Genomic DNA, 16,604 nt, shown 5'->3' with positions numbered 1-16,604 from the left:
CTCGAAAACACCTGTATGTAAGTTTTTATAATAAGCTTTCCAATAATTTACAAACAATGAAATTTAATACACCCCCCTTCTTACTACACTCCTGAGATACAGGAAAATCAATATCATAGAAACATACTTGAGGATCCACGTTTACAAATCGGTACAGTGATCAACTTAGGTTTTTGGGAGTTTGCAAATACAAATTTCCAATTACAATTGAACGAATTTCTCATCTGTTTTTACTGTGTTAACCCTTTATAAGGCCGTTGAAACTACGCAAGGAATTGACATAAACTTCAGTAAAACGTATTCCTTACAAGAGGAACAATACAAATGTACCGTTGTTTAAAAAGTTCACTATTGAATTAATTGAAAAAATTGGTGGCAATATTGTTGCCCGGTAACCCCAAAAACATTGGTGGCAATATAGTTGCCACCAGTGCTGAGAATATTCACTGTCATGATAATCAAAAGCAGCGATTTTCAGCCTTCTTTATATTGATAATCATACTACTCATGCGAACGTTGATATTCATGATACCAAACAACCGATGAACACCGACAGGATAAACCTTAACACTCGTGTTGATATTTTGATCGTCAAAAATGAAAATCATTTCAAAATAGCGAAAATCAAAATTACCTCATTCGACAATTTATACTGTACTGCGCGTTGTACAGCGTCTGAATAGACTTTCACTACTTGGATTGATAATCACCGAAGCTTCGCTGAATATCATTACGAGGTCTTAATTATTCATTCCACTGCTCTGTCATTGAATATGATAAACGATATTCATGCATCGTCGCAATGAGCATAGGTTACTGAGTTGCATCAAAATAAATTTGCTGACGCTGAGAACAATTTAATTCATCAACTCGTGAATCAACAACGATACTCTAAGGCACTGGTTGCCACTGCCCGTTAACCCCAAAAACGATGGAAGCAATTTTTTGCAGCTGCATTGTAGGTTTTGCTTTTTTGTAATTATAAAAAATGAAACATCAAAGTAACTAGAATGTAACAGTTAAACTTCATTCATTTTGCATGGAAAAGATCGAAATAAAGAATTATTAGAATGGTATCCTGAAAAAAAAAATTAGGAAGAAATTTGAAATTTGTCGTCCAATACACCATGTATTTCACCAAAATACTGCATAATCTAACACAGTAGGTCCTAAGTAGAAAGTTTCTGGTAAAAAACTTACCAGTTTAATGGATTTTCACCTAATTAAAAATCAATTTCCCGAGGACGTTTTAAAATCGCGGTTTGTTTACATAAAAACATACATTTTACACTTTTATCAGTCCTAGAAAAAACTGAAATGTTCTAAGGCACCTTGAGAAGTTTTTGGTTAAGCCAAATTTAAAAACAATATTCTTAGTGCAGCGCAATAAATATATTTTGTTGGTGGCAATATAGTTCCCACTGCCTTATAAAGGGTTAAAGATAAACAAAGGTTTCCAAATCAGTTTTTATCCGAAAAATTGGTTGACACATTTCAAAGCTCAGCTTTTTGAAATTTTAGGAGCGTGTTCTTCATACAAAATACTCAAATCTTCAATAATACTTCTTATGAAAAGAATGTTAATCATAGCGGGTCCTGATATTGCTTTCAAAACTCACATTGGGTGGTCTTTGGCCGTTTAGGCTCTTTCGCAGAAATCGAATGTCGCAATCTTTCATTTCTCAAATACGTCTTGAGTTTCATTTTCAGGAGTATTGGAGAAATAGGCCAAATATCATTTAGGCTATTTAGCTATCAGCAACCGGAAGTCTCCATCTTGGAATTCGAAATGGTTCTTGGGAAATGCTTTCTAGCTCCTGGACACCATCCTGTTTCTGAAAATACCAATATTGGATGGTAGTTGTAATCTTAGACTGTACGCATAGTTAGAAACCGAAAGTTACCATTACGCAACTTAAGTTATCCAAGTTATCCAAATCGTTCTTGAGTATAGATCTATTAATCTGCAAGATTTGTTACGATTGCTACAATGTTTGTAGTAAGGTATCTAATGAAAATAGCTTCATGTTATATTTCAAATGTTCTGGCTTCTCTAAAGCGTTCTTGAGTTTAGGTCAAATGGTCTACTGGGGCAGCCACGATATGTACAACGTCTTCAGCAACGAAAATAACAACAAACATGTCTTTCTTGAACATCAACGAACACTTTTATGCAAAAAAATCCACATATCATACCTTTAAATTTTGATTTGGGAGCGAACTAAGAAGGTGAATTAAACATAAAAAGTCATAATTATTTAATGTTCACCGATGTTTTGTCAAAGATATTACAGCCGTTGTTTCCGCAGTTCGAGCCGGCCGCCGACCCTCCGTCGGAAGCGGCGGTCTCTTGCACACAAACAACTGATCTACTGGTTTGCTAGGTCTACTCAGAGTTTCTTTCTCTTAGTTAAGTCCGAACGAGCGGTAGCGAGTAAGGACAGCATTGGCTCGAACAGCGAGTCGCCCGAAGGCCGCGACTGTATTGTGACACTCCGATGCGAAATACATGTTATTGAAAGAGGGCTGTGATGATGATGATCATGATGATTACACTGTATTCCACCTCACTTCCACTTGGCCTTGCGTCTATTCGGCCTCGCATCCATATGCGTCGTGTCCGTATGCCAGCCGTCCATTATGCCTTGCGTACTATGCCTCGCGTCTGTATGCTTAACGGGGTGTCATCATGGCAAACTATGCACGAATACGGATTTCCGGACAAACGAACACGGTTGATCAAAGCGACGGTGGATCGAGTGAAGAGGTCTCTCGTGCCCATTTATTCAATATTGACCTGGAAGGTGTCATTAGAAGAGTGAGGATGAACTGTTTGACTTCACCGACGATATCGACATTGTGGCTCGGACCTTTGTGAAGCGTACATCGGACTAAAGGCCGAAGCCAAATGGATTGAGCTGCTCATCAATGCGTTTGAGACGAAGTACATGGAGGGAAGGGGTTCACGAGAAGACAGTGCTAACCTCCCACCTCGAGTTCCAGTTGATGGTGATGAAATCGAAATGGACAATGATTTCGTGTACCTTGGCTCACTGGTAACCACCGACAACGATACCAGCAGAGACATTCATCAGCCTATTACAGCAGGAAATCGTACATACTTTGGTCTCCGAAGGACGCTCCGATTGAATAGAATTTGTCGCCGTACCATGTTAACCATCTACAGAACACTAACCAGACCGGTAATCCTGTACGGCCAAGGGACATGGACTATGCCTGTGGAGGACCGACGAGCCCTTGCGGTCTTCGAGCGTACCAACTTCGGTGGACTGTAGATGGAGAACGGAACGCGGAGAAGGCGAATGAACCACGAACTGCAGGAGCTACTTGGGGAGCCTTCTATCGTCCATACCGCTAAGATTGGCATGTTGCGGTGGGCTAGGCATGTCGTAAAGATGTCGGACGACAGCCCGGTAAAGATGGTTCTTGAAACCAATCCGTCAGGAACGACACGAAGAATGGCACAATGGGCAAGGTGGAAGACGACCTACGGACCCTAGAGCTGGCGAACTGCAGCCATTGGCCGAGTGTATTGGAGACGACTCTTACGTACAGCAGAGGCCACATCACGGCTTGAGACCGTTTGGTAACGTAAGATATCAACTTAGTCTAGGCGCATAGACCTTTTACGACAGAAAGCTTACGTCAAATTTTTCATCGGCAATGATACATTCGACTTTGGAACTTTCGATAGATTTTCACTGTTTGGTAATCGAGTAATAATGACCAATGCACACTGTTTCCAAAGCTGCAAAAACGGGATCGAAATTAATTTGACCCAAAAAACTTGATTTTAGAGCCATAGTGTTTTCGGTAAAGTTGTTCTGTTATTTATTCTCCATGTTATATAAGTTACAGATTTGTGATCGTGTTCGGCAAAGTTGTAGCACATTTCATGAGAAACAACTTTGTCGTAGACACCATACTTCTATCTGCCTATTTTAATGGGCTTATGTGTAGTTTTTTACAGATTGCCACTAAAAGTCAGTTTTTTTTTTCAATATAACTTTTAGTAGTGATTTTCTGCAATTGTTCAATTTTTCTATAATATTGTTTCCTATAACAAAACAAATTATTTCTCAGAAGAAGGTTTATTTTCATCTTACATATTGTTTTAGTTATTGACGATTTTTACTTAAATAATCACGTTTTTGTAGCTTTGGAAACAGTGTGCAATGACTACTCTGACTTCATATATATTCCACTGGAATCAACGAATCGTTTCGGAACATTGTGGTCTATGTACACAAAGCTAGTAAAAGGCAAACAAAAGGATGGTAACTAGTATAAAATGACTAGTGTCAAATACTACATGATGTAACAATGTCAAAGGTAACAATTTGACCGCAATTTTATTCTGTGTTGGTAAAAAATTACTGGTGCTTAGTATGGTGGTAATGACTTGTATTGGAAAAAATTGACCTTAGAATTTCGTTTAGCAGCAAGGCGCCGAGCTCAACTTACGTAACGCATGAAGAGAGAGGGGAGGAGGGTTGAGTTATTGTTACATAAGGGGGAGTAGAGCTACTTGAGACAGTTACGTTACTGTGATCTAGAAAATCTATAACGAGCGTCTTAGCAGAGTGATTGAGATCAATCAAAGAAATAGTTATCGGTTTCCGTTATACTCTACTAAATTTTTTGGAAATAAATATTGAAATTCAGTCTGCAAATATATATTTCGACTGTGACGTACAGTCTTCCTCAGTGCTTATGTGGACTGGTAAAGAGCAAAGCGTAAATCCTGTTTTTTTATTTGTAGTGGGTAAAAATGAAAATTTAGCACCCTTAATTGGAGTTAGGTAGGGAATTATGCGGTCGATTGTTTACCGTACCATGTCTGGGGTTTTTGGGGAGCAGATTGAATAGCCATGAGGGGTGATTACCTGCGTCTTTATTGAGAAGCGTGCATGAGTGTTGTTTATAAATTTCTAAACTTTCAGCTACGTCTAATTTCCATAAATTATTAACGGGGCGGAGGAGGTGAATGTTATCCGAAGTTAGTGGATGTTCCTCGTTAAAAATATGCTCAGCCACTTTTGATTTGAAATGGTGTGGTGGGGCATTTGTCGAAACTTTACTTGCTTTGGTCACTTCTGCGAAATGTTCTTTAAAACGTATCCCTAGGTTGCGTTTAGTTTGTCCAATGTAAACCATGTCACAGTGATTGCATGCAATTTTATAAATTCCAGCTTTGTTCAGGGTATCAATAGGGTCTTTGGTAGACCCTAATTTTGTTTTGAGTTGGGTATTTCTACTAGTGTAGACAATATCCATCCCAAATTTTCTAAATTTTGAACGAAGTGGGCGTGTCCAGTTAACGTCATATTCAACGGCTACCCTTTTCAGATCTTCTGTTATTGGGTTGAGTGTTGTAAAAGATTTCCGAATTTGAGCACGCTTCTTTTTATCAACAATGGCTTGAATGATACTTTCATTGTAGCCATTAAGTTTAGCAATTTCGAAAATATATTCCAGTTCCTTTTGCTTGGCTTCTTCACTTAGAGGTAAAGTTTCCACGCGGTGGATCATATGATGGAAGGATGCCATTTTATGCTGGAAGGGATGGTTTGAAGTGTTAGGTATTACCCGTTTTGTATTCGTGGGTTTCCGATGAATTTCAAATTCCAAGTCCGTAAACTTTCTGACTACAACGACGTCCAAGAAAGGGAGTCTGTTGTTAAGTTCTTTTTCAATTGTGAAGTTTATATTTTTATGGGTATTATTAAGGGATATGAAAAAAGTTTCAAGATCCGCCCTTTTAAGAAATTTAAAGATCCTCGGGTTACATCCAATCTGATGAGATAATGGTTTCATTTGACGTTACGGCCTTATTTCCTAGCGTTCCAGTGAATGAAACCTTAAACCTTTTAGAGGACTGGCTTCTTTCCCAATATTTTGATAATACTTGGAAAAAGAAATTTGACAGTTTGTTGAAACTTTCACGCCTTTGCATGAAAGAAAACTACTTCACATTTCGTGGTAAATTTTACAAACAGACTAAAGGGGCACCAATGGGGAATCCTCTTTCTCCCTTTCTATGTGAGCTCTTTATGGCAAATATAGAAAGTACATTAGAGAAGAGGAACATCTTACCGATTCGATGGTGGAGGTATGTGGATGATATTTTTTGTATTTTGAAAAGGGCGGATCTTGAAACTTTTTTCATATCCCTATCATTCAAGCCATTGTTGATAAAAAGAAGCGTGCTCAAATTCGGAAATCTTTTACAACACTCAACCCAATAACAGAAGATCTGAAAAGGGTAGCCGTTGAATATGACGTTAACTTGACACGCCCACTTCGTTCAAAATTTAGAAAATTTGGGATGGATATTGTCTACACTAGTAGAAATACCCAACTCAAAACAAAATTAGGGTCTACCAAAGACCCTATCGATACCCTGAACAAAGCTGGAATTTATAAAATTGCATGCAGTCACTGTGACATGGTTTACATTGGACAAACTAAACGCAACCTAGGGATACGTTTCAAAGAACATTTCGCAGAAGTGACCAAAGCAAGTAAAGTTTCAACAAATGCCCCACCACACCATTTCAAATCAAAAGTGGCTGAGCATATTTTTAACGAGGAACATCCACTAACTTCGGATAACATTCACCTCCTCCGCCCCGTTAATAATTTATGGAAATTAGACGTAGCTGAAAGTTTAGAAATTTATAAACAACACTCATGCACGCTTCTCAATAAAGACGCAGGTAATCACCCCTCATGGCTATTCAATCTGCTCCCCAAAAACCCCAGACATGGTACGGTAACCAATCGACCGCATAATTCCCTACCTAACTCCAATTAGGGGGCTAAATTTTCATTTTTACCTACTACAAATAAAAAAACAGGATTTACGCTTTGCTCTTTACCAGTCCACATAAGCACTGAGGAAGACTGTACGTCACAGTCGAAATATATATTTGCGGACTGAATTTCAATATTTATTTCCAAAAAATTTAGTAGAGTATAACGGAAACCGGTTACTGTGATGTTTGCTCAAAATTGAAAATTTGGAGGGAGGTCAGGTTGTTCAACGTAAAGTAATTTGGGGGGCTGTAAGTCATATCGAACGTAACTTGTTGTTATATAGGAGAGGAGGGGAACTTAAAGCTAGACTTTGAGCGTTAGGTAATTTGTATACGACGCCTAAGGCTTAAAAGTTTCATATTATTGAACAAATTTCTCATATAAATGATCGGACCTCGGGAAGTGATACCGCAAAGCGGTCAAAGTTTCAATTTTTTGACTGATGAAATTCACGAAATGCTCGGCATAGAATCTTTTTGTGTGCCAAATGTTTTAGAAACGCATTAAACGTCGAGATTTTATGTTATCTCAAAAAAAAAAATTGATAACAAAGCGACATTCTGAGACTTAAAAATTTTTGAGATGGAAAACTTTCCATTGGCCCCAGTAGTCCAAGAAAGTCATACTTTTAATTTTTTTTTAGAGATAATACCGACGTTCCATGCATTTCTAAGACATTTGGCATAAAAAGGCCGAAACCGACAACTATCCCAGCGAAAATATATGACATCTGATAGTTCAATTCTATTGAAATCGCGGAACATTGCAAAGGCGCACGGAACGTTTTAGATGAACGGGGGACATTTTGCGGGACGTTTCTCTACGTGGGCGCTTTCTCTCAGCGGCTCAAATAGACTCAACAATCGCTTGCTTGATGCGAATCCTATGTATAATAGGGTGGGGCAAAGTGATCGATTTTCCAGAACCAAGTTTTTTTTGGTTCCTTTTGGGGCCCCAACTAATCCTAAACTTACCGGAAGTCGATTGGTTTTGTCTCTGCTTAGCGCATTGCATTTCAAATTTGTATGAAACTTTCTAGCATTTACCTTTCTAGAGAGCTCAATAATGATCTAATAATGCACATTATGTCAAAGTATAGTATTTTAGATGCCTAACAACTTTGCAGGAAGATGCAAAGCTAGGAGCTAGGATGTCTCTAAAAAGAGCTATTAGTTGTTCAAAGTTGAGTATGTCTATTTAAATGCAGAAAATCTTGCTTTCTGCCAACATTACCAATGTACCGGCGCCAGGAGGATTCCCATAAGAAATAACCTGTCGTAACGAGTTTATACACTCAGGTCAATATTCTAAACGTAGGTAGAATCTACAACGTGTTTCAGAGGTAACTTCTGATGGAAATCTGACTGACACCGGTACACTGGTAGTGTTGGCAGAAAAAATGATTTGCAACATAAATTTCGAAATACTTAACTTTGAACAGCTCTGGTATTTTTTTTTGGGAAGCCCTAGCTCTTTAGTGTCCAAGTGACCAAGTTGTTAGGCATCAAAAAACTTACCATTTGAAGTCATGAAACCTATGGTTTGAGCCATTTTGAGCTCTTTAGAATGGAAAATGCCAAAAATTTGGTTTTTCCATACAAATCTCCATATAAATTTGAAATGCAATGCGCTAAGCGGAGACTAAACCAATCGACTTCCGATAAATTTAGGATTGTTTGGAGCTCCAAATAGAACAAAAAACCTTGGTTCTGGCTTTCTGCTATCAAGTTTCGTTTTTTTTCATATAACAATTCCCCAACCTAATGTATAGCTATACATTCTTTCCCTAATTTCCTTTGATTGAGTTGTTTAGCTCTACATGAACTTCTGGTTTTTATAAAAGAGTGAGTTTTTTTGAGCAAAACGTGATTTTGAAAAAAATATATCGATTTCTTTCGATTTTTAAATGAAGAACATGGGCAAAGTGTCGTTCAAGCGATTTCGAGCAGTTTCAGTTGACGATTTAAAAACCGATGGACAACGATATATATTTTTTCTAATCACGTTTTGTATAGAAAATGCAGTTTTTCCAAATGATCTATAGAAACTAGTCTAGCTAAACTTTGGTAACGCTAAATGTAGTGTCAGTTAGCCGGTGGCCTACTTTTAAGCAAGTACCGCATCATCCAACATCCCCCAGCTACGGTAAAGGTGGGCGCGGCCTGCAATGATGACTCTTAGACCTACTTCTTCAGCTCAGATTAGTTCAAATGTTACTCTCAAACATTGTTCCACAAGTGGAAGTGATAGTCATCAACCTGCTATCTAAGATATATACCGTGCTACGCTATCGTATAAAAGGTTTTTCAAATGTGGTTTTGCAGTTATAACCGTTCGAAATCTAACCTAATCATTGGATGAACATCCAATAAACATTTGGTAATTCTTTAGAAAAATCATTCCACCAAAAATTACAACAGTAAACCACTCCAGTTTTTCCTTCTTATTCGTGTATTAAAAGCGGACTTAATCTGCTCTCAGACAGCAGTTACATCAACAGTTTGATCATGAAAGAACTCCTGAAATCAAACGTGGAAGGCGCTTTTTCAAACGGGAAATAGAAATGTGTACTCATCGGTTGGATAGCATCCGCAAACGTCAGCTCCGGCTATCAATCGACAGCGCTCTGGAAGCAGACTGACGCTAATGGATATTGTTTTAATCGGAGCTGTAACGAAGACACGTCCAGACAGACCAGAGCGGGAGGTAACCATTTAGCTTTGGGCGGTCCTGGCTGCATCCGGAAGCAGATGCTTGGCATAGGAAACCATCGTCAATCTCGATGTTGTTCCATCTGGAAACAGTCTCTGGTGTGTAATAAGCAAGCCCTCGATGTGCACAGCTAGGAGCTGACTGCCGTCGCAGCTGGGGCGAAATGAAACTTTTGTTATTATGCAAATCGTACCGTCCTGCCAACAGGAAATTGGATCTTGGTTTTAGTTTCGGGTAGGAAATGGAAACAGTGTTGGCACCGATTAACAGTTTGATTTCGTAGGTACCTACTCGCACCTTGTCTGCGCCGATCGAAGATAAGTCATGCACGAGCGCACGGTCTTGCTCAACAGTACGCCTAAAGGTAGATAGTAGTGAACAGCAAGAAAATAAAAAAGCTTCGCAAACTCCTATCGATCAGTGAAATTATATTCTGAATCAGTCGACATTAACATCGGCATGCGGTCGTTGAGCTTTTTGTACTTTGTCGAAGCTGGGGAAATGTGAAACATTAGACCGAGAAATTAGCAATCATTAGGGTCCGATTTGCTAGAAGTGTCAAACTTTGCTTGACGTTGAAAAAAAACGAAATACTACAAGGTATACAGCCCTACGGTTGTATGAAATGGTGACGTGGAACTAAATATTGTAACTACAGGTTTAGAAATATATATAAATACACTCGAAAAAACTTCATTTACACCTGGTAATGTTGTGCCAATAGTGTTTTTTTTGTGCAAACAACATTTTTCAAAAAGATTAATTTTTTTGCTTCACAAGTTTATTACAAAGTTCAAAAGTATTACGAATTACAGCTAATATAAGTATATTATTTTATTCGTAAAGTTAAAAATTAAAAATTATCTAACAACGTGGAAATGTAAAAAAAAGATTCTGAATAGATCTTAGTAAACGGATAAAAAATTCATAAACACTCGCCGGCTGTAAAAGCCTTTTTTGTAAATTAGTCTTTTTAGGAGCTTACTCGTTCGATATTATGTCCGTCACAATAAAAAAATATAAAAATAACTTATAACTGTTGCAAAAATGATCAATTCTTGTTGCGTGATTTATGGTTTTTATGGTAATCATATTCATGAGCTAAACTTTCAATCACCATCAGTAGCAGCATTGCAGTTTTGATTGCACGCGAATAGAAGTCGTGCAATGATAGACGACGAGAAACTAGCCGCGCTCTGCTCCACATACGTATACTCTACGGTACTGTTGCTTTTACCAGCATGTTTTCTTTCAAGACATCAGTTTCTATTACGCTCTAAATTGTTCAAGAGAAGAGGTTGTTTCAAACGTTCCAAAAAACCTTTACCTTCGAGACATCAAATTAGTCTAGGTTCATGGAAGCAAACATAAATTGACCTATTTCGAGGCGAATGACTAACACATGGTTAAAACCTCGTTAAAATAATAAATAAATAAATAAATAATTGACCTATTGGGAAGGGGAGACTCTGTTAATTTGTTTCTTTTTTTTTATATTGATACAGAGAATATCACAGGGAATGGTTGGTGTCTATTCATGTCGTCTTGAAATCTGGCACAACATTTGCCAGTTTCATTTCCAATTTTTACAGAATGCATACAAGTATAAAAAACAAAAACGTAGTCCCACGTCAATAAAAAAAGCAATCAGAAAATTGTTTAGAGGCCATCCACATTCCACGTAGACAGTATTGAAGAGGTTGTGTGGTGTCCACAGTCCATACAAAATTTTTAGAATTTAAATAAGGGGGGGGGGGGGGTCAAAATCCAAACAAATCTGTCCACATGGAATGTGGATGGTCCCTTATTTAGTTTAGTATACCCCTTAAGACCCACAAAGCAGAAATACATCATGTTTTGTGACAACACATTTTGTGTAACTTTCGTGTAAATTTTTAAATGATCCTAGCTAATTTTCATTATATCGAAGTATATTTTTTTAGTTCAAAACAATAGCAATATTCCAATTATGTAGCGGTTTACAATTATGAAGGCTGAAACCGATTTAAATACTGACTTGATTTTTCAAAATGAAAACCGGTTTGACGAGTTTAGTTGTTAATAATAATTACAGTTACCACAACTAGGGTTGTTACCTGATATGATTATCTAGCCTGGAGATCTAATAAAGTAGCGGGGAGGAGAGGGGGGAGGTGTATGCGGAATGAAATGTTTGTTGTGATTTATTTCCACCAAACGATCTGCACTATCTACTTACTTTATTTATCGCAGCAATCTTTAACAGCCGATCCCCTGTGGGTGCTTATCCACTCGGGATTAGCGGACAAAACCGTAAATCATAGATCTGCCATCTCTAAGTGATGATAATTTGCATCTTATCGATTAAAAAGGTGAAACTTTGCGAAGGGCCTTTTTTAGGCAAAACTTGCAACGTCTACTTCTAAACAAAATTCAAAAGTCAAACTATTCTCATTCATGTCATTGGAACCCTAGTCTTCACCATACAAAACGTGAAGAGAATGATAAGATATCAACTGCTATCAGCTAGTGTGGATACTGTAAATAGAATAAAAATTTAAAAAGCAAACACTTAAAAAAAGGTACCAGATGTTTAGATAATTTTCTTTTTGAAACCGGAATCTCTCTAGCTGCTTTCGCTATCCAATGTTCTATACTGGTGAAACTAGCTCTGCCGCATTTAGTTGTCCTTGAAGAGTATACTCGAGAGCGACAAGAAGCCTTCCCACCTCCCACTCAAGCACCGTAGAAACTCTTATTACTGTGACCATTCTAATCGAATCGCAAAAAAATTAAACACACTTTGTGATGAAATGTTGACGATAAAAGCTGACAAGGATAAAAAAAATAGCTGAAACACTTGCAGGCAATGGATAAAGCCCAACTGTGAACCGGCATATATGTAGGCAAAACGAGAAGTGAAGTATTCGGTGTCTAGACAACGACTAGACTGTTTAACTGCCATCTTCACCGCACCTATCTCCCCATCCATGCATTTTCCACAACTGCTTTTTCTTTTCGCTGGCTGTTGATGTCATTCTGTCGGTTTCTCTATAAGCCTGCATACCCCTCCTCACGACTCATTGGGGAGCGACAACCGGAATCGTCCTCTCTGTTGATGGCACCTTTTTCAGCAACTCGTACCAACCGGGCAGCTGTTTGGTATGCACACTCAGACGAGCCTATGTATGACTGGGAGCCGCTGGTCTAGGAGGCTATAGCAGAGTGGAGCCTGCCGCATTCGCAGTTTTAGTATGAATCGAGTCGTTCTGGTGGAAAACGGTTGGCTCGATGCTCTGCCGGGTTGGTTTCGTCGTTGGAAAAGTGCATAGTACGAAACACTATGGTTTGAGGTTTTCCCATTGTCTCTGCGGTTTTGACTCCGTCCAAAACTCAAACCCCGCTAACTTTTGGGCTTTTTGTGAGATGGAATTAGATAGTCTGAACTGCACGGACCTTCTGTAGGATTGGAAGGGGATTGCAAAAATAATTTTGATATTCTGTTCATTTTTTCCCTTTCAAAGCTACGGTACTAAAGACATTAGACATGATGGCGGGTGAGTTTTCTCTCGCCGTTGATAAATGTGATATGCAAATTTTATATCATATTTCATTAATATTTCATAAGTTACGATACTCTAAGTGTCCCGTCGAATTCGATAGACGACACCACAAATATTGTATACGCTTGATGTTTGGTTCCGATTCTAACAACGAAGTGTTTGAGCTTTATATAAAAAGTAATAAGCAGCTTCGATGCGAATGAGTGCTTAAAGCCACGTTAAAAAAAACGTCATAAGCATCATTTTTCCACAGAAAACAACAAAATTAAAATTAGCAAGACTATACCAATTTGACATCCGACATAACTTTACGACGAGTGAAATCAGTGAATCTATTCCTCTTATCTTGATTTTCAAACAAAAACGTGAGAAACTGGAGCTCCAGAGCTCAATGATACTCAACAAATACGAAATAGAGAACACGCGGAAAATTCTCAGTTTGCTAAATGAAATACGTGTGCAAAGTTTCATTCAAATAAAAATGATTGACACTAGAAGATAAGTTATTTGGCATGGTTGAGATTAATTGCATTAAGGTTTATAGCCTATCATTGGAATTGAATCTTTTCAAGATCGACAATGTTATGTAGCAATATAATAATTGCACATCGTTACTGTTAGTATCGTTTTTGTTCAGACATTTTTCAAGTAAAGTTAATCTAAATCCACTCTATTCATTTTTGTTTAAATTTGCCTGCAGCCATTATTTTGGCAGTGTTTCATGCAAAACGATAAGAAGAGGGAAAAAGATGTATTACGAAGAGAATTGTGAGAGAGATCGTTCAACCTACAAAATTAACGTTACGAAAAAAAGTCTAAATAAAACTGGTAGGTACAAATATGAAAAATTAGAAAGAATTTTAGATTCAGCTGTTTGACTGGGTCACATAAATAAATATGGAAAGAATCCAGATTCCATAGGAACATTGAAATCTCTGTCTGTTAATCGGAAATTGGAGTAAGATCTTTAGTAGTGGAAGAAACTCAAACTTGCAATTAAAAGGACAAAAAAAAAAGCGTACACAGGCTTTGAGGCTCCAAAAGATATTCAAAGGGCACGAAATAAAATTATTGTATGCGTATTCTTGCTCTGGGGTAGGGTAAGAGTGCGCTGTAGTAATAATTGAATAATTATGTTTTTATTGAAGTTTATGAAAAATCCAGAGTGATTTGCGATTTGGGCGCAACTGGCAAAACATAAACATTGGGGAATATCAGTTTGAAAACTTGTAAGAACGTTTTCAAATCGTAATTTCAAAGGAAGTGACTAACATTAACATAAATACCAAAAATCGACGTAAAATAAACCTGTCTTATAGTTTCCTAACAATACTACATTGAATTTGTGCATTGATGGCTAAAATCTACGCTTTCTTCTAACCCTTATCAAATGAGCCTTAAAGCATTCTGACAACGAGATTCGTCCACCATAAAGCGTTTTGCCATAAAGCGTTTTGACAACAAGATGCGCCCATTTTTATTTCGCCTTGTTTTTATTTTTTCCTCAGTTGCGCCCTTTAAATGCGCCTGTATTTTGAAAACATAATGTTGATCCGTTCTTTACTGTCGCCTGTTTACAAAATATTCCACAAATAAGCCCGTTGATTCAAAACAATGAAAAGGGCCAATTTCCAAAGTATCTTTTATTTTGGGTGAACTGTTATGTCACCCTTCACTAAAAACTCAATTTTAATAGTTTTATCGATTATTACAAAAGAAAGGATTCTTGCCATAAATTTTGTCAGTCTTTTTGAAACCAATAATGGTGTAATATTACGATTTGTCTACATTTTGTTAGTTGCGCCCTAATCGCGAATCACTCCGGAAATGTTTGAAGAGTTTGCTCAACAGATTTATTGTAAAGAGACGCCTAGGAAATTTGATTTAACTGTAAAACTAAATACTTTTTGCTTCACTTTCATGGCGACAGCTCGTAGAGATCCTATGCCGAATCCAGAATACGTCTTTACAAAACTCGGTCTTGGGCTGCTCCTTTCCAGTCTTTCCTTACACCCGCTGCTCTGGCATCCTCGATAGCACACATCCAGCGCGTACCAGGTCTGCCTCGAAGTCTTCGACTTCTATCCGACTCTTTGCTAAATATTATTTTCGCCGGTCGCTGCTACATGGAAGCCTAATGTAATCTGCCGTGTTTCATCAGCTTGACAATATCAGTGTGTTTGTATACTTCGTATAGCTCGTGATTCATGCGCCTGTGCCACACTCTATTCTCTAGTTCGCCACCGAGTATTGATCGCAGGATTCTACGCTCGAAGACCCCAAGCGCTTGTCGATTGGCCTCCTTCCACGTCCACGATTCATGTCCGTAGAGCACTACAAGGAAGATCAGAGTACTATAGAGCGCACATTTCGTGCGGATCTGTAGGCTACGGAACCTAAGCTGGCTACGCAATCCGTAATAAGCCCTATTCGCTTCGCATCACCTCACGGCTCACCTCGTTGTCACATGTCACGAGAGTACCAAGATAAACAAATTTGACGGCCACTTCGAAAGTATCTCCGTCCATCTCCACCGTAGCACCAACACCCACAGAACTACCACGCTCTCTGCCAGCCATCATGTACTTCGCTTTGGCAGTGTTTATGGTGAGTCCAATTCTCGCAGCTTTCCTTTTGAGAGCTGCAAAGGCTTCTTCAACTGCTCTGATAAACATTTGGTCCGTTGTAGATCGTCCCACTCAAAAACCGCATTGGTTTTCACCTCAGTCACTTGAACAGGATACGGAAGAGAATTTTGTAACCGAAATTGTGGTTCTTTAGCTCTTTGTAAGCATTCGTCACCTCGTCCAACGTTGGTGGGTCCACAGCTTGTCCGTCAACCTCAATTTCTATCCTGCTCCCCTCGACGACTTTTATACCTTCCTCACCGTTCAACACCACTTCAAAACGTTGCTTCCAATGCCTAGCTACCTGCGATTTATCGGTAATCAGGTTCCCCTCCCTGTCATTACACATGGCAGGTACTGACACAGTCCGCTTCCTGATTCCGTTCATCGTTCTATAGAAGCTCCTCGTGTTGTGCCAAGTGAAGTAATTCTCCGCCTCCGCGAGGACGCGATCGTAGTGTTCACGTTTCTTAGTGCGATGAAGCCTCTTTTCGGCAGCTCTTGGCTCCCGTTATTTCTCCCGCATCTTACGCGTCCCACGATTAGCTGCTACTAACGTGTTGGCGTAGGCCCGGCTCTTCTTTTCCGTCATTCAGCATCGAACCACCCACTATGTGTGGTTCCAGTTGTCATGCCTATCACATCTCGCGCTGTTTCGCTGACCGCATCATGGATGTGCTTCCACTGCTCGTTTAGGTCCTCTTCAGTTGGTTCACCGATTCGTCTATCAACTTCCCTGGTATACTCTGCAGCAACTACTTCTGCTGATAACCTCGAAATGATCTCGATTTAAATACGTTGGACAACCGGGCGCGAATCTAGCCTACCACGAGATAGTGATCCTAGTCGATGTTTGGCCCTCGAAAGGACCGCACAACTATAA

This window comes from Wyeomyia smithii, chromosome 2 (assembly GCF_029784165.1).
Source record: "Wyeomyia smithii strain HCP4-BCI-WySm-NY-G18 chromosome 2, ASM2978416v1, whole genome shotgun sequence".
In the NCBI taxonomy this organism is placed as follows: Eukaryota; Metazoa; Arthropoda; class Insecta; order Diptera; family Culicidae; genus Wyeomyia; species Wyeomyia smithii.
The sequence above is the reverse complement of the archived record's forward strand: the minus strand, read 5'-3'. Positions refer to the sequence as shown.